Raw genomic sequence first — 17,323 nt, forward strand, 5'->3', positions numbered from 1 at the left:
GGGCATGGATCTGGTTGATTGTCCTTGCTGGTCCTCAACGGATGATTCCATGGCTCTTTTATATGGATCTATTGGTTGATCTTGCTGGTTGATCTTGCTGATCTTCAATGGAGAGTCCATCTGGATTTTCCTATGTGATTATATTGCCGGGTACTATGAGCTAGGAACTATTGAAAAGGCCCCTGAGTGAGCAGGTGGTGAGTATTCTGGTTGCCAAAATGATGCCATAGGTACACCGATGATTCAAGATGGATATTTTGGAGGATTATGATCAATGATACTATGGTTTCATTAAAAGATTATTTAAAAGACAGCTGAATCTGTGAAACATGCAATTTCATATTGGGTGTGTAAGTGGTGTGACTATCTTGAAGTTTGCTGGATATTTTGGAGGATTATGATCAATGATACTATGGTTTCATTAAAAGATTATTTTAAAGACAGCTGAATCTGTGAAACATGAAATTTCATATTGGGTGTGTAAGTGTGTGACTATCTTGAAGTTTGCTTGAAGTGCCGGCTAGGGGGCCTGGGAACTCTTTTCCCTGGTATATTCGAGGCAAAACATAACCAAATTTCTAAATGGATCCTATCACTACACAGTGGTTGGGCGGTTGGCTATGGGCGGTTGGCTAACCCACGGGATTGGATGGCTGGACTGATGGATCCCTAAAATGAGACTCAATTCTGTTAAGTTACGATAGTTGAAGTAAATCCCGGATAACCCTTGTTCTATGGAAAAGAATCAACGGCTATGCCTCTTGATGAGGAAAAAAGTGTTGGACTTTATGATCCAAGTGCAAGTCTCTTCGTTGATCTGACCATGAGACTTACGGGTTTGGTTAGATCAGTTTCGTTAGTGATGACCTTCACTACGTTAGAATAAAATATCCTGGAGGAATCACCTATGTCTGCTAGGCAAGGGAAGATTTTTGGAAGAAACGAGGGATTAGTCTCTTGTCTGGTTATCCGTGGGCGAGGCCCTGAGTGAGAGGCTCTGCCCTGTGCAAGAAGTGCTACTTCCACTGCTAGCACCCCAGAATTCGTTGCGCAGAGAGGGCATGGATCTTTCAGCTGGTATCAGAGCAAATTGGCTATAGTGGAACAACTGAGAAGCCAGAATTATCAAAAATTTATGAAGTACCAGTAAAGGATTGTAATTATGTGATGAAATTCATACAAATTGATATTCAGAATGAAGATTCATAAATTGGAAATTGGGTCTTCAGATGGAAGTACCGCAATTGTATGGAATCCCTGACTTGCTTGAGGCCTAGATATGATGGTATTTACCTTATAACTCCAAGGACCATGACTACCCGTATATACTGTGGGTATATCTGCAACTCTTTACTGACAATATATACGAGTAAATCTAAGACCTTGAAGTTATGAATTTGAATGCTGGTTGATATGATTTTTGAATTCTAAGACAATATATACGAGTAAATCTAAGACCTTGAAGTTATGAATTTGAATGCTGGTTGATATGATTTTTGAATTCTAGTTGAGAATTGATGAATTGATTTGGATTCTGATTTAAAGATGATGATTTCTGAATTTTGGTTGAAAGAAGATAAGTTGAACAAAGCCACAATGAGGATGAATGGGGAGAACCCTAGTGATGATGTTAGTAACTGGAAGACGATTATGACCTTCAGCAGATCACTATGAGATTAGTGGATTGTGTTGACAGATTGCTGCTATTTGACCTTTGACCCAGTGGATCTAATTAAGGGATGACAAATTGAGAACTTGCATAACTGAAATTTCCGTGGGGAATGTTCAGATAGAATTTTCGGTCTAATGAACCAGTATTGTGTTAAGGATATGAATGATATGTTCTGAGTTCTGAATGAATTGTTCTCTGATAATGAGTTCTGTATGTTCTTCTTGTAGAAGGGATCTTTATCCCAGGGTTTTGTGTGGGTTGACCAGATTATAAGGAACCCCATAATCAATTGAATCTTAAGGTGAAAGAGTTTATCCTCCAGCTACTACGAGATGAGGACATCTCGCATTTTTTAAGTGGGGTAGGATGTAAGATTCCTCCCTCTAGCTTTTGAGGTGTAAAAGTGTAAGAACCTCCCCTTCTGTTCTTGTAATTATTCCCCTCTCTGAAATAGAAGAAAGATCTTGTTTTACCCTGTTTTGGTCTAGAGAGAGAAAATATCTAGAGAGAGAATCCCAAATTGAGATATCTTTGGATATAAAAATCCTCCTAGTGTCTAAAATGGATTCCCCTGAAACAGAAGTTCAAAATGAGCTTTCCAAGGTGCATTAGGAATTAATTGAAAATGTGTATAAGAGACCTTAGCCTAAGGGTCTACATTTTCAGAAATTTTTGGATTATGGTCCAATTAAGGTTCCAATGGGCCAATTGGATTAATCCAAGTGTTGGGATGAGATAAATCCAAAAGAATAAAATAAAATACCCAAAAATGAGTAAATGCTCACATAGGATGAAGAGTTGACTGAGTACAAGGTTTATTAGTTAAAAATTATGAGATATTACTAAAAAAATGAGATATTTTGAAATAATGATGCATTTTTGACACCTTGGTAAGAAAAGGGGGACTCTTAAGGTAGGCGCCTCTTTCACATGTGTGGAAGGGTTTTTAATTCAAAAAAATTATGATATTTTTATCTCTCCTCTCTCTCCTGGGATCAAACCAAATCAAAAAGGGAGCCAAATTGGTTCAAATCTTGTCCAAATTGAGTCAAACTGAACCTGAAAAATTCGAGAACCCAGTTGGACTTGGTTAGTGGCCTTCCCTACCTATAAATAGACCCTCAATCATTTGTAAAAAACTATTGGAGCTATACCATGCTAGTATTATATTAAAATAATCATATTTTTTATTATCCCTTAAATTCTCCTCTCTCATGGGAGCTTGGAGCTCTCTTTCTCTACAACAACTCTTGGAGTTGCTCTTCTCCTCTTGGTGGACCAATTGATTGGTCGGGGGCTTCATTGCAATTAGAGAATCAAGCCAAACTTGGAGAGGTAAAATCAATTTTTATGGTTTTTTCAATTTTCTCAATAACTTTCTTCTTCTCAACCCCTCTCAAGCTTGAGAAGCTTTCAAAATGACTGTTTTAATTCAAATCAAGCTTTCCCTAGGTTTCTTAATTTTTAATTAGCATTAAGTTAACCTTTATGCTTAAATTGTAATGCTTTCTTTAAGTAAATCTCTCTCTCTAAAAGAATAGCCATCTTTATGGCTAAATCTCTTGAAAAAGGATGCTTCTCAATGATAGTCTCTTAATTAAAAACTAAACTCTAGGCTTGATAAGCTAGAGATAAGAAAATGGTATTTTTATGATTTTGTGTTAACAAAATAATGGTTATTTCTTTTAGATTATTTATAAGTAGTTAAAAACTACTTTGATTGATTCTAAATGAGAAATAGATTATCCTATCAATTTGGGAAAAGAGAAATAATGGAACTAGCTTAATCTACTGGGATAATCATAATTAAGTTTATGATTATGGTTAAAATTATGATTTAAATTCATAGTTTGATTTTAAGCATAAAAGAGGAACTACTATCATATTTTCATTACAAGCTTTTATTCTTTAGAAAAAAATTGAGAATTATGAGTAATAGCAGCGAATCTATGGTAAAATTTTTAAAAAATAATACATATCTTATTTTTATGCATAATGATAAAAGAGGACTTCCTACCATATTCTAGGATTAGACATCCTATGAAAAAAGAATGATTTTCATCATATTCATGAGAAATAAGTTTTTGGTAATTATGCATAATTAATTGATTATGAGAAAAGAGTAAATTTTGGTAAATTTATTTTTATACAAAAAGAGGAATTCCCATGATATTTGAGATCCAAGTAATTAAATGGTAAAAGAGAAATTTTTGGTAAATTTATTTTATGCAAAAAGAGGAATTCCCATGATAATTGAGATCTAAGAAATTAAATGGTAAAAGAGAAATTTTTGGCATAATTCAAATTATGAGTATTTATCAAAAGTGAAATTTTGAGTATTATTATTTCTATTGGGAAATATGGGTAGAATTGATTTTTGTAAATCCCATGAATCTTTTACTCGAAAAGAAGAATATTGAATATATTTTAATTGAGAAATTTGAGAAAGAATATAAAAATATCAATCGAGAAAACTTGGATAATTCTTCTTCAGAAAAGGGAATCTAGAATCCCTATTAGGAGGATCGAGGATCCAATGAGTAAACGGAAGTTTAGAATTAGTTCTCATTATTGAAGCTTGAGGAATGTAAATGAATGTGATGAGATGTGGATGAGATGTGATGTGATGTAAATAGATGTGGATGTGAATGTGATGTGAGGAGATGTGAGTGGATGTGATGAGATGTGGATGAGATGAATGTGATGTGAGGAGATATGAATGGATGTGATGAGATGCGGATGAGATGAATGTGATGTGAGGAGATGTGAGTGGATGTGATGAGATGTGATTATATGTGAATGGGTGTGATGTGATGTAAATGGATGAGAATGGGTGTGATGTGATGTAAATGGATGAGAATGAGATGTGAAGTGATAGATGTGCATGTGAATGAATGAATGGATGTGGATAGATGTGAATGTGAATGAATGGATGGATGTGGATAGATGTGAATGTGAATGAATGGATGGATGTGGATGAATGTGATGAGATGTGAATGGATGTGATGAGATATAGATAGATGTGTACGTGATGTTATATGGATGGAATGAATGAGATGTGATGTGGACGTAATGTAATGTGGATGGAATGTATGTGATGTGATGTGGATGCAATGAATGTGACGGATCTGATGAGATGTGAATGTGATGTGATGATATCTAAATGGATGCAAAGAGACGTGAATGGATGTGAATTTGATGTGATGATATCTGAATGGATGCGATGAGATGTGAATGGATGTGAGTGGGTGTGTGGAGATGTGAATGGGTGTGATGAAATATGTATGGATGTGATGAGATGTGGGTGGTGCGATGAGATGTGAATGGATACGATGAGATGTAAATGGATGTGAATGTGATGTGATGAGACGTGAATGGATGAGATGTGATGTGGATGGATGTGATGTGATGAGAATGGATGAGATGTGATGTGGATGGATATGATGTGATGAGATGTGATGTGGATGGATGTGATGTGATGAGATGTGGATCTGAATGAATATAAATGGATGTGATGTGATGTGGATCGGGGTAGATGTGAAATTGTGAATGGATAAGATGTGATGTGATGTGATGTGGATATGGGTAGATGTGAATGGATGAGATGTGATGAGGATAAATGTGATGAGATGTAATATGATGTGATTGGATGAGAATGGATAGACGATGGGAATACATATGACTGGATGTGGAATAAGCAATGTGAATTGATGTAGAAGAATGTGGAATAACGAGAAATGATGTGGAACAATGCGGAAAGATGGTAGTTCGTTAGAAACTGTATTTATGAAACCTGTTTTGAAATGACTGTTTTATGTCAAGCACTAGGTGACCTACGAGGAGCCTAGAGGGTGCTGACCATATGATGCTCGGGCTCTCGATCACTGAAGGTACCCACGTGTGCGTCGAGGAAGAAAATGGAACAAGGTGTTAGAGTTGTTTTCTGAACTCGAGCATGGATCTGGTTGATTGTCCTTGCTGGTCCTCAACGAATGAGTCCATGGCTCTTTTATATGGATCTGTTGGTTGGTCTTGCTGATCTTCAACGGAGAGTCCATCTGGATTTTCTTATGTGATTATATTGCCAGGTACTATGAGCTAGGAACTATTGAAAAGGCCCCTAAGTAAACAGGTGGTGAGCGTTCTGGTTGCCAATGATGCCATAGGTACACCAATGAAGGAATGATTGGAAATTAGAATTCAAGCTAGATATTTTGGAGGATTATGATCAGTGATACTATGGTTTCATTAAAAGATTGTTTTAAAGACAACTGAATCTGTGAAACAGGCAATTTCATATTGGGTGTGTAAGTGGTGTGACTATCTTGAAGTTTGCTCACCGGCTAGGGGGCCTGGGAACTCTTTTCCCAAGTACCCGGGGCAAAACATAACCAAATTTCTTAATGGATCCTAACGCTACAGTGGTTGGGCGGTTGGCTAACCCATGGGATTGGATGGGGTTAGGCTGGACTGATGGATCCCTAAAATGAGATTCAATTCTGTTAAGTTACGATAGTTGAAGTAAATCCAAGATAACCCTTGTTCTATGGAAAAGAATCAACGGTTGTGCCTCTTGATGAGGAAAAAAGCGTTGGACTCTATGATCCAAGTGCAAGTCTCTTCGTTGATCTGACCATGAGACTTATGGGTTCGGTCGGATCAGTTTGGTTAGTGATGACCTTGACTACATTAGAATAAAAATATCCTGGAGGAATCGCCTATGTTTGCTGGGCGAGGGAAGATGTTCTGGGTTCGGTTTTGGAAGAAACGAGGGATTAGTCTCTTGTCCAAATATCCGTGGGTGGGCGAGGCCCTGAGTGAGAGGCTCTGCCCTATGCAAGAAGTGCTACTTCCGCTGCTAGCACCCCGAAATTCGTTGCGCAGAGGGGGCAGGGATCTTTCAGGCAGTGCCCCTTGCACTCTCATTAGAGCCTTTTCCAAGGGCAAGGTCACTGTGTGCTTGAAGATTTCAAAAGGTCACAACAAGAGGATATGATCATGGCAACGCTCAAGAAGGAGATCGAGAAGCTCAAGGTCAAAGATCCCAAGACAAGTCCATGGTGCCCAGTATTTAGCTCACAAGGCCATCTTCCAAATGATTGTCCCACCAAGCAATATTGCTCGTTTTTCTCAAAGGCGGGCCATGAGGACAAGGAGTGTTTTTACCTCAAGGGACTTTTCCTTATGCAACAACAACTTAAGCAAGGTGCCACCTTGCTTAATCCCTTCGCCGAATACTACATGGTGACCCCAACTAGTAGTGCTTCAACTTCTGCCCAAGCCCCTAATCACCTACCAAACCCAACACTGAGTCTTGAACCCTCAATCAACAGCTGGAGTAGCTACCTCCCAATCCTAAACTTATATTAACCCTGTCCCCACTGGTCCCTCCTACTTAGTTGCCCCACATACCCTTCCCTCCCCCATGGCTACCATTTTACAAACCCCTCCACTGCCCCAGGCCACATCACCTCAACAGGGAGCTCAAGTATCCATGGTAGCATACACCAATACGCCTCATCTCAGAGAAACCCTAATATACAACCCCCTACCGGGGCAAATTCCATATCAATCAGGCACTCTCCCAACCTATCAGCCGTACCTACCACCCATGCCAGTCCCATAAACACCCCAAGTCTATTAAAACCCACCTCAGTGGTCTACGCGGTAGCTCCTCCAGTACCTCTAACTGCTAACATATGGGGATCGGCCTAATCAAAGGTTTTCCAATCGTTGTCCTCCCAAAAACCCCACCCAGCCTCTTATATGCTACCATTGTGGGGGGAGCGGCTTTATGCAAGCTCAATGCACTGTACTAGAGGGCTCGCCCCCATGCCTCCATTGCCTAGAGAGTCGAGACCACTACACCTAGGATTGTCCTAGAACCCCACTGGTTAACATGGTGGAAGCAGTGGTGCCATCTCCCAAGGTTGACACTCAAAAGTTGATAGGTGCACCACAATCCCATACTTATGTCTCCTCTCATGCCATAGCGCTTACATTGGCTTGTGATAAAAACCTGGTACCACCTCCCACTGCTGGCAGTCCAATAGTGGCGGTCGTCACACCCGGTCCCAAGCAACCCCAAAGTCACCAACTCCTCTCCCTGAGTGCAATCTACCCATCCATTGTGGACTAAGATTATAAGGAGGCCATGGAGGAATTCATTTAAACACCACCTATGGAGAAGGAAGCGGAACCTACCTTGGTCACTTCCCCAACCACCACACCTTCAAAGGCAAATGAGGAGTCTACCCAACCTAAGGTTAGTAGTTTAAGTTGGGAGGAAAAGTTGGCAGGAGCAAAGGTGGAAATCACCCTTCCTCAATTATGTGGTTTGAGCCAGGACATAGGAGAGAAACTGATAGGCTTGGTCCAGCACTGGATGGATTCGAAGGCAACTAGGGGTGAAGCCACATCTAGTAGTAGTGGGGTGACAACCCAGGAGGTAGCAAGCAAGGGTATGCCTCACTGTCCCAAGAGTGGCCGATCACAGAAGCCCAAGGGTGACAGTCTTCGTGGGAGGAACTCAAATTACAGGGGCCATTATGGATGGTGGTTCTAGGGTTAACATCATGCCTGAAGCTACTAGGAAACTCTTGGGTCGCTGAATTACTGAGCCGACTCCCTTCACCATCCGAGTGGTAGACCAGACAGAAGTGATGCCCCTGGGAGTTAGGCAAGTTTCGATCAATTTTGAGGGATTATTATGCGATATGTCTTTTGTGGTGTTAGACCTCCCATCAACTCAAGGGGCCTACAACTTGCTCATTGGAAGGACTTGGTTGAGGGTAGCTCAAGTTATCCATGATTGGGGTTAGGAAAACTTGCATATCCCTAACCCGGATGAGTCTAGTGGGAAATTCGAGTTTCCTATATGCGTGAACCGGACTTCACATGGAAATTAAATTTCTTTTTTTTTTTTACCGTGTGAACTTTTTGTTTCATTTTGTGAAACACTTTTCACGCGTGAACCGGCAGACTTCACATGGGAATTAGATTTTTTTTTTTTTAGGAGTGAAATTTTGTTTCATGCTGTGAACCACGTTTCACGCATGAACTGGACTTCATGTGGAAATTAAATTTATTTTTTTCCTTTTTTTTGGCCGTGTGAACTTCTGTTTCATGCCGTGAAACACTTTTCACGCGTGAATCGGACTTCACGTGGAAATTAAATTTAAAGGCTAAGACTAAGAGCACACGGATAGACCTGTAGGCTTTAGGAGGAACTATTCGACATCATGTGAATAAGCACTTGTCATGACCACTTGTCATGTGAATAAGCACTTGTCATGACCACTTAAAGAAGAAAAAGTCCCCAAGGTCAAGGTCTTGTTACTATTGCACATCTTTTATGAGTGTTAGCACTATATAAGTCTATGACCAACATGGTTCAGAATGTTGGCATTATCATCTCCAGATTGGGCATATATGTGCATATTTCATGCTGTATCTGGCTAGATTTATGAGGCCATGCATCCATCTTATTTTAGATATTTGATGGCCCGTGTTTTCTATAATCACAAGCATGAATGCTATTTTTAACTAGCATGCATTAGGCAGAGAGATTAGTAAGAGGATTAGCAAGAGCAAGACTCAATTGCACAATGGGTGAGTAAAACACAAGAGACGTGTCTTATCTTAAGTACATTTGTATGCTTTTCTTCACCGAAAAATGTATTCTGAATTCATAGTGATCAAGGTAAAGAGTTGAACCTTGGAGAGAAAGTTGATGTGGAGCATGAACTCATTCATGATATGTATGTATTAAATAATCTTTATATTCATCAAGTTAGTATCAGCTTTATATATTGGCTATTGTCCTAACCGCATGCAAGTTAAACTACCAACCTTAAAAGGTACCATCATTGAAGATGCGGAAGACCATGTGCAGCAATTTCTCACTATGTGTGACTCAAGAGGTCTCAACCGAGAAGATGCATGCTTGGTCTTGTTCCCGACAACACGCTGGAAGAAAGTGCTGATCAGTGGTACAATCAATTTCCCGTCAACCACTTCCTGGATTGGGACACCCTCAGGATGCTGTTCTTGGCTACCTATCGGCATGGGAAATACTTCCACCTCAATTTTGAGCATTATTAAATTTATTGGAAAATATGGGTAGAATTGATTTTTGTAAATCCCATGAATCTTTTACTCAAAAAGAAGAATATTGAATATATTTCACTTGAGAAATTTGAGAAAGAATATGAAAATATCCATCGAGAAAAAGTACCTTTAACTAAGCCAAGCAATTGGCAGAAACTTAGAAAAGTCCCATCGGTATAAAAAGCAAAAAATTGTACTAAAAGTGGATGTGATGAATTGTGAATGTGATGTGATAAGATGTGAGGAGATGTAAATAGATGTGGATGTGATAAGATGTGAATGTGATGTGAGGAGATGTGAGTGGATGTGATGAGATGTGAGTGGATGTGATGATATGTGGATAAAATGTGATGCGATGTAAATAGATGTGGATGTGAATATAATGCGATGAGATGTGAATGGATGTGAATGTGATGTGATGATATCTGAATGGATGTGATGTGATGTGAATATGATATGATGAGATATAAATTGATGTGAATATAATGTGATGAGACGTGAATGGATAAGATGTGATGTGATGTGAACGGATGTGATGTGATGTGATGTGAATATGATATGATGAGATATAAAAGGACGTGAATATAATGTGATGAGACGTGAATGGATGAGATATGATGTGAACGGATGTGATGTGATGTAATGTGAATCAGGGTAGATGTGATGTAATGTGAATCAGGGTAGATGTCAATGGACAAGATGTGATGTGAATGGATGTGATGGGAATTAGGGTAGATGTGAATGGATGAGATGTGATGTGAATGGATGTGATGTGGATCGGGGTACATGTGAATGGATGAGATGTGAAGTGGATGGATGAAATGTGAAGTGGATCGGGGTAGATGTGAATGGATGAGATGTGATGTGAATGGATGTGATGTGATGTGATGTGATGTGGATCGGGGTAGATGTGAATGGATGAGATGTGATGTGATGTGGATATGGGTAGATGTGAATGGATGAGATGTGATGAGGATGGATATGACGTGATGTGATGAGGATCTGAATAGATGTAATTGGATGTGATGAATCAGATAGATGGGAATGAATGGATGGATGAATGTGATGTGAATAGAGGTGATGAGAATGTGAGGTGAATAGATGTGATGTGAATCAGATAGATTGGAATGAATGGATGTGATGTGAATCAGATAGATCGGAATGAATGGATGGATGGATGTAATATGAATAGAGGTGATGAGAATGTGAGGTGAATAGATGTGATGTGAATCAGATAGATGTGAATGAATGGATTGATGTGATGTGAATAGAGGTGATGAGATGTGATATCATGTGAATCAGGATGTAAATGAATGATATGGGATGTGAGTGAATGTATGTAATGATAATGGATGTGTATGTGTATGTAAAGAATAGATGTGAATGTGTAAGATTCCTCCTTAGCCTGAACATCAAATAAGCCTCTACTTCAATCCCTTGTAATCATTCTATGATTCTGAATACAAGAAAATATCATTTTTCCTTGTTTTTCCTAGTGAGATAAAAAAATTCTAGAGAGTGGTAAATCAAAATTGGGATATTTTTGGATAAATAAATTCTTCAAATATCAAAAAAATATTTCCCTGAAATAAAAAATCAAAATAGATTTTCCAAGGTGCAATTGAAATTAATTAAAATTGATTCAGAAGACCTTAGCCTAAGGGTCTAGATTTTTGAAAAAATTTTGATTATGGTCGAATTAAGGTTCGTATGGACCAATAAGATTAATCCAAGTGTTGGGACAAGATAAATCCAAAGAACAAAAGAAAATACCCAAAAATGAGTAAATGCCCACATAAGATGAAGAGTTGACCAAGTACTAGGTTTATTAGTTAAAAATTATGGCGTATTAATTAAAAAAATGAGACATTTTGGAGTAATCATTCATTTTTGAAACATGTGTAAGGAAAAGGGAGACCTTTAAGAAGGAGGCACCTATTTCACATGCTTGGATGAGTTTAAAACTAAAAAATAATAGGATAATTTTATCTCTCTTCTCTCCTAAATCAAACCAAATAAAAAAGGGAGCCAAACTGGTCCAAAACTTGTCCAAATTCAGCCAAACTGAAGCTGGAAAATTCTAGAACTTAGTTGGACTCAGTTAGTGGCCTCCCTCTAAACCCTCATTCCTTTGTATTATTATCTGTGAGAACTAAACTATGCTGGTATTACTCTAAACTAAGCTGAATTTCTATTATCCTCTAGAAACCTCTACAAAATTGAAGAGATTGGAGCTTCTCTCTCTCTTCAATCTTCCTTGGTGACTCCTACAACATACCAAACCAATTGATTGGTTTGGGGACCTCTACAGTGACTAAAGAATCAAGCATTTTAGGAGGTAAAGAGTGGATTATGGTCTTTTTTTCTATAATTTCTAAATGTTTCTTTCTTCTCAACCCCTCTCAAGCTTGAGAAGCTTTAATTTGAATAACTTTTGAACATTATTGAAATGCTTTAATGTATTGTAATAAAGAAACACATAAATTTTCATTTATGTTTAATTTTAATGGTTTTTAAGCATTTCTCTCTCTCCCCCCAAAGAAAGGTCATTCCTATGACCTATTCTCAATCCAAATGAAGCTTCTCATAAAGCATTTCTCTAATCCAAAAGTAATTTTTATGCTTGTTTAATTGGAGGCCAAAATAATAGCTTTTTAATGCTTTTATGATATTTACTTCATAGAGAAATTATAAATCAATCCATAATTGGATAATGACCCAATTAGTGGTCATTCTAATCATACTAATAATATTAAAATTCATTCTCTCAATTAAATTGAGAATTATCAGTAATAGCAGCGGAGCTATGGCAGAATTTCTATAAAATAAACACATAAAACATTTTCATTCATAATATGAAAAGAGAACTTCCTACCATATTCTAGGAATTATCATCCTGGAATAATTGAATGATTCTCATTGTAATCATGAAGAAATTTATTTTATGATTATGCATAATTAGTAAATTAGAAAAAAGAGAAATTTTTGGTAATTTATTTTTATGTTAAAAGAGTAATCCCCAAGATATTGGAAATCCATGTATTCCAATGATTTAGAGAATAAAATTGGAATGCTAAAAAAATGTATAATTTATGAAAGATTTTACTTAAATTTATCTTTTTGTATAGATAAAGTTTTATGATGAAAGAGGAATTCCCACCATATTGGAATCCAATTAATTAAATGAAGAAAGTGTAATTCCTAGTGCAAAGTAATTAATGGAGATTTTTATTTAAATTTTAAGAGAAAATTTTAATTAAATTTATCTTTTTGCATAGATAAGTTTAAACGATAAAAGAGGAATTCCTACTATATTGGAATTTAAATCTTTAGATGAGAAAAGTGGAATTTTTAGCTTAAAGGAATTAATGGTTATTTTTATGTAATTTTTAGGAAGAATTTTAATAGATTGAATTTAGGGAAAAGAGGAATTCCCATGATAATTGGATTGCACTCATTGAAATGAGAAATAGAAGGATTTCAAGTTTATTCAAAAAAATAGGTATTGATATTTTAGTTAAAAGATGAATTTCCATGATAATTGAGAAAAGATGGATTTGAATTAAATTCTAATGTCAAAAGATGAATTTTCATCATTATTCTACCTAATGAATTAAGGTTGAGAATTTATGTGGAAAAAAAAATCTTGGATAATTGAATTGGTAAAATCACTAAATGGATATTTACCCAAAAACTAGATGTTTAGTTGAAAGTAATCCTGGTAGAACTAAACTGAATGAATTTAGTTAGACTATGTGAGGTCGAAGAGTAAACCTAATTGTCCTTCTCTCGAACTAAATCAGACAAAAACTTCGTGACCAATTCCAGTTACTAAATCCAAAGAATAGACTACCGGAACTAATCTAGTTTTTCCCTGACCAATCTCGCCAAGAATCTAGTTGGATAAATGGATAAAATTATGGGTAGATTACCCTCATGAGAGATCAAGGATCCTCATTATTGAAACTGAAAATTATTGGAAAAAGGGTCTTTGGAACCAATCTCAAACTGGAATCTCACTTGCATTGGAAACTCTGTTTTTCATTCAAAGGACTGTTTTATGCTAGAATATTGGAGGAAGCATTTGGCTTATGTCTTTTTAAAGGAGGTTCGTTGGAACAGCTGGCAGGGAGTCGTCAAGGGACGTCGCCCGGTAAAGCCTGCCGAGGTCTTGACAACCTTGGTATGGTTAAAATGGTGCGCTTTCGGCACGATGGGCGAGGGCCGACGAAGTAGTCCCTGAGTGAAGTGCTAGGACACCTAAGGAGGATCCTAGGGGTTCTGATGAGGCGATGCTGCACGGGCTCGCGGTTGCTAGGACACCCAGGCATACGTCGAGGAAGATATCTCATGGATAAAAAGGAAAGATTTTGGGGAATAAAAATTTGATACGGGATCTGGTTGGTTGGCCACGAGCTGGTCTTCAACAGAGAGTTCAGATGATGCGTTTCTGTAATACAATTAACTTGGAATTTTGAAAAATGATGATCAGAAATATTATGATTTTATTCAAGGATTATCTTAAAGCCAGTCGAATCTGTTATAAATGGCAATTTCATATTGGGTGTGTATGTGGTGTGCCTATTTGATTTTTGTATGAGTCGTCGGCTAGGGGGGGCCTGGGAACTCTTTTCCTCAATACCCGAGCAAAAACCCAATCAAATCTTTATAAAGGAATCCCACCAGTTCAGTGGTCGGGTGGTTGGCTAACCCATGGGTCGGATGGGGTTAGGCTGGATCGGAGGATTCCTGAGAAACAACTAGATACGATTAGTTACGTTAATCAGTTTAAATCCTGAGAAGACCTTGTTCTGTGGGAAGGGATCATCGGCTGTGCCTCAAAAATGAGGAAAAAAGCGGTGATTCCATGGACCAAGTGTAAGTCTCTTCTTGATCTGACCATGTGACTTCAAGCTTGGTCAGATCAGTTTAATTTAGTCAAGACTTGACTCCTTAGAGTAATCTCCTAGTTAAAAGATTTTTCACCTTCTTGGCGGAATCGCCCGTGTTTTTCGAGCGAGGGGAGTCTTCCAGGCCCCACCTCGGAGGGACCGCCCCCCGGGCTAGCCTCTCGTCCTAGACATCTGCGGGTGAGGCCCCGAGTGTGTAGGACTCCCACCCCACGCGGGAGGCTGACGCCGCTTCCGCCGCCGGGCGGCCGCAGGAGCCCCGGGGCGGGTGGGCGGGGACCTCACAGCTGGTATGAGAGTGTTGTTGAAAGCTAATAAGGATAAACTAATTCTTATTAGAAATTGATAATAAAAACTCAAAAAAAGCATTTTTCGTAATGTATTTTCATTCCGTAAGCTTCTTTAATGAAGAATTTTTAATCAAAGAAATTATTTTTATAGATGGAAGTTCCCTATTTATGTGGTATTCCTGACCTCACCCAGTCTCAAGATATGACTTCGTTCGCCTTCGAGCATCTCATCTCTTCTGCTTCAACTCGAACAAGCCGAGCAAGACTCGCACGTCATTTCGAGGATTTATATTTTCCTGACCCAGCGGAGAGAGGATAGCATAAGTGGTTTGCAGGGCAGTATGTCCACACCTCTTGCGACCGGCGTGCAATGCTGAGGCAGAACCTCTCATTGGCAATGATTCTATTAAAGCTGAAAATGGTGCGTGGTGTCATCCTATATAATTCAACGCCTCGGAATTTCAAACTTTCATGCCAAGTCTAGAGACTCCTTAGTTGCTTTATTCCTAAGGAGAAGATAATAGCTCCCTTGTCAGTAAGTGAACGTTTGTATCAAGGCATGGCTATGGCCCAGTACCATCGTCTTATGCGTCTCCCGAGGAGATTTTGAATTCTAGAGCCGAGCTGCTCTGGATAAAAGGATCATAACTGCACTGCATAATGAACAATCATCCTATGCATAGTTTGCTGATTACTTCTTTTCATCACTTGGTACTGATGCATCAGCCCCACATCCACGCCTAAATCTTCCTTCTCCTTCTCCATATTTTTTCTGCTTTCATTGATATAATGGTCTAGATTCTGATGACAGTAGTTGCATTTTCCTTTCTTCTTAAGCCTATCACCCCCCTTCTCGGTATCCTTTCTGGAAGACTATGTTGATTCTACCTTTGGCTTATAGCTTCCCTGAGAAAAGGTATCCTTGAACTGTTGAAGAAAAATTTGTTATCAGACATATGTCATAGATCTCCAATAAGATCATTGTCTTGTTTAAGAAATTGTTTTCCGAACCTCTTAAGTCTTCGGATCTCGTCGACGATATCAACATAAAAATTTAATAATATATAATTTTTGGCAGAATCATGAGACGAGAAAACCATGGCCGTCAACTAGACCCTCTCTGTGAAGATGATGAGCTTGACCCTGATGTTTGCAAGGCTCTTCATAGGACTCAGCCAGGACCCTTCAAAGGGAAGGGGAGAACCTGGGCGAGGCTGTGGAGAAATGGGTGGAAGCCATGGAAGAATATTTTGACATCACAGGCTACAATGAGCGAAGCAAAATGGCTCCTGCCAGGCTGAAATAGTGGAAACAGGTAGGGTGGCATGGAGAAACCACTGTGACACCAACCGTCTGGACAAAAATACTCAGTCCTGGGGAACGACCTTAAAACCTATTTGAGAAAGAGATTTTGTCCCCCTGGATTTTTGGAAACCAAAATGAACGAATTCTTAGAGCTAAAGCAGTGGAGCAAAACCATCGAGGAATATCACCAGGCCTTTGCTCTTCTACTCAAATATTCACCACCTTTAGATGAAGAGCAACTCATGTGGCCAGGTTCATTCAGGGAATGAATGAACCCTTGGATACACTGGTCAAAAATGCCAAGCCAACGTCCATGGAAGAAGCTGCCAGAATGGCAAAGGACTTTGCCAAATCCTTCATGGTAAAAGTCCCGCCAAAGCCAGCTCCCTCATCCTTCAAGAGATTTCAGACACCGAGAAGTTCTTCCAACTTTCCGCCTCCAAAGAGACACCAAGGTCCTAACCAGAATGTGGAGACGGGAAGTTTCAGAAATGAAGGAAGACCTTTCCCCTGAAGTACATTCTCAGGAACTCCGGCTCTCTCCAGAATGCAAAGGGAAGATCTTCGAAGTGAGAACAGATGCTTCGGATGTCAAGGACTTGGGCACCACCTCAAGGATTGTCCATCTCCTTCTGTGGGCCAAGGAAGCCAGGGTCCCAGAGTTCCTAGACAAATTCCTTCATATCAGTCCAATCAGGGTCCCCAAGCGCCAAAATCAAGGTAATCCTAGAAGAGTGCCAGCTCAGCTTGCAGCCTCCCAGAATTGGAATAACCAAAGAGAGAGAGTTCCACCTCAGACTATAGCAGCCAGAGCAGTCACCATAGCCGAGGAAGTGGAGGAAGAGAAAGGATAGATGTATGCAGCAATTGAGCATCAGGGGAATAACCGTCAATTCTTATCCATCTCGGTTGTAGTAAAGGATATGTTAAATCTGACGAGCCAATCAATGCATGCAAAAGGCCCAAACGACTTGGTAGGGGTGGAAGATGACAAGGAAGAGCAAATCTTAAAAGGAAATCCAGACCTGTTGTCACTC

The sequence above is a fragment of the Cibotium barometz genome, chromosome 6 (genome assembly GCF_041138505.1).
Source record: "Cibotium barometz isolate CiBa-2024 chromosome 6, ASM4113850v1, whole genome shotgun sequence".
In the NCBI taxonomy this organism is placed as follows: domain Eukaryota; kingdom Viridiplantae; phylum Streptophyta; class Polypodiopsida; order Cyatheales; family Cibotiaceae; genus Cibotium; species Cibotium barometz.